At 39.3% G+C, this 2,500-nt stretch overlaps 1 protein-coding gene across 2 annotated transcripts in view; it reads left to right on the top strand.

Moving 5' to 3' along the window:
- The window catches only part of col27a1a (collagen, type XXVII, alpha 1a), a 64,110-nt gene that overhangs the window by 21,912 nt on the left and 39,698 nt on the right, over nucleotides 1-2,500 (top strand). The gene's annotated exons all lie outside the window — the stretch shown is intronic.

Consider the following 2,500-nt stretch of genomic DNA (forward strand, 5'->3'; position numbering starts at 1 on the left):
TGCAGTAGATCTTCTGCCGTGAAGTGTGTTTCTATGTTTCAGAGTGTTTGTCTGTTGTATGTGCTTGTTTTTCTGTCTGTCTATCTCTTTTCTTTCTGGGGCCTTGATGTACTAAAGATGTTTGCAAACTTCTGCATGTCTCCTACATTCTGAATGAATATAGAAGTTATACTGATAAGGGCAGAAAACAGGTCGAATTGATCCAGACTGATTAATTTAGTGCTCACAGTGTGATTTACTAAAACCTGTCAGTCATTTTACAAATCGCAGGTACACGAGTAAATTAGTACAACCGACGGGCAGGGAATAAATTTGCTTAAATCCTCCTACTATTATGTGACATGAAAAACATGGAAGTTTTTTAAAAAATCATTTGTATGTCAGGAAATAAAGTAACATATTACATTATAGACAACATTGCACACACACACACACACACACACACACAAAATGAAGGCTGTCGGTGATTACTTACAAATACAGAAGCAAGTGTGATAGTCTCCAGAAAACCTGTGGCAGATTTTTCCAAGATGCTTAAACTAGCCAGCCAATGTTCACATTATACGTTATGAAGTGTACCTGAGACTACTGATGCGTTTTTTAGAAAGCAAAAGGTGATCACACCCAATACCGATGCTCTCAATAACCAGTTATATCCTTGATATATATGTACACACTCTTCCTGGACTCTCTTTGAGAACCAAACTTCGCACAGCTATCAAGAACCTACCAATTAATTAAAGTACTGTTTCTAAAGTCATGTAAATTAAAATTCTTTATTTGGGACGCTACAAAACTAGGGCCTGAATCTGAGTTTTAAATCTGTGCATCCAGTAAAGCACCGACTTTCCCGTTCAAGAGATTAAAGCTGCAATTAGTTGTAACTTTTATAATGGTTAAAGGTTTAAGAGCTGTTTTAAATATCCTGCTCTTTTTTTTTTTTTTTTTTTTTTGACTTCTTCACTTGGTACTAGATCAGCATAAATGCATAAAGCCAGAACTTCTTGGGCAAAACGTTCTCTATTCATTCCCGCATCTTGAACTCATAATGGTGGTGATACGAAGCCTTCTGCTGTCATTAAAACAAAAGCTTTGTTTTTATACCGAAAGAGAAATTGAATTACGGAAATAGTAAAAGGGTGTTTTTCATTTCCCTACTATCGTCCAAAGTTCATATACAGTCCGGTTCATAAATATTTGGATGCCGACAAAGTGATTTGAACTGTGTAACACAGTATATTGGAGATTGAATCATTTAAAATGGAAATAATTTGAGTTAAAGGTTCAGGCTTTCAGCTTTAAATTGTGGGTATTTACATCCAGTACGGTAGGAATTGCAGCACTTTTTCAGCGTGGTCTCCTGCATCAACCTCCACCCTCTACCGGATTTTAAGGGACCAAAAGTTATTGGACAGCTTGCTGCCCTGCGGTTCCATGGCCAGGCGTGTGGTCTACAGTTGATTTCAAGTGTGGCGTTTGCATTTGGACTCTGTTACGGTTAACTCTCTATACGGAGTCCAAATAGCTCTTACTGCCGGTGAAGCAAGCTATCATTAAGCTGAAAAATCAAAACAAACCCACCAGAGAAGTAGCAAAAACATTACGTGTGGCCAAATCAACTATTTAGAACATCCTTAAAAAGAAAAAGAAAAATGCACCGGTGAGCTCAGGAACACCACAAATCCCTGAAGAACACCGAAAACACCGGTGGTAGATGGCAGAAGAACTGTTTCCCATGAATTTTACATGGCCAGCAGGATGAATTCTGAAGTGTATCGTTCTATATTATCCGCTCGGATTCTGCCATATGCTCCAAAACTCGTTGTACAGTGCTTAACAGTGCAGAACAATAACCCAAAGCATACTCCGAAAGCAACCCAAGTCTTTATAAGGCAAAGAAGTGGAAGGTCCTGCAATAGCCAAGTCAGTCACCTGATCTGAATCCAGTTGAGAATGCATTTCACGTGCTGAAGGCAAAACCCAAGAGCAAGAACAAGCAGGACGTGAAGACGGCTGCATTAAAGACCAGACACAGCATCACCGAGGACGAAACCTCGTGTCCGGTGATGTCTATGGGTTCCAGACTTCAGGCAGTCATTGACTTCAAAGGATTTGCTAGCAAGTATAAGGACTACAGGTCTTCCAAGAACAAACAACTTACCAGCCACTTCCTCCAGTACACCTGAGAACGTTTATACAGTTTTAAAAGCAAAAGCAAACCGTGATTCAGTTGAATTGTTATATATATATATATATATATATTGTTTTTAAACGTCGTAATTATGCAGTCTCCGTTTCCGACAGTTGGGGACAAAAAGCAACTAGCGTACCACAGCTTTCCATACACTAGATGTCAGTAGAGACCTGTACTGATAAAAGATCTCACTGAACGATCAATACGCACACACACACACACACACACACACACACAAAATGAAGGCTGTCGGTGATTACTTACAAATACAGAAGCAAGTGTGATAGTCTCCAGAAAACCTGTGGC

Source organism: Ictalurus punctatus, chromosome 18 (genome assembly GCF_001660625.3).
Source record: "Ictalurus punctatus breed USDA103 chromosome 18, Coco_2.0, whole genome shotgun sequence".
In the NCBI taxonomy this organism is placed as follows: domain Eukaryota; kingdom Metazoa; phylum Chordata; class Actinopteri; order Siluriformes; family Ictaluridae; genus Ictalurus; species Ictalurus punctatus.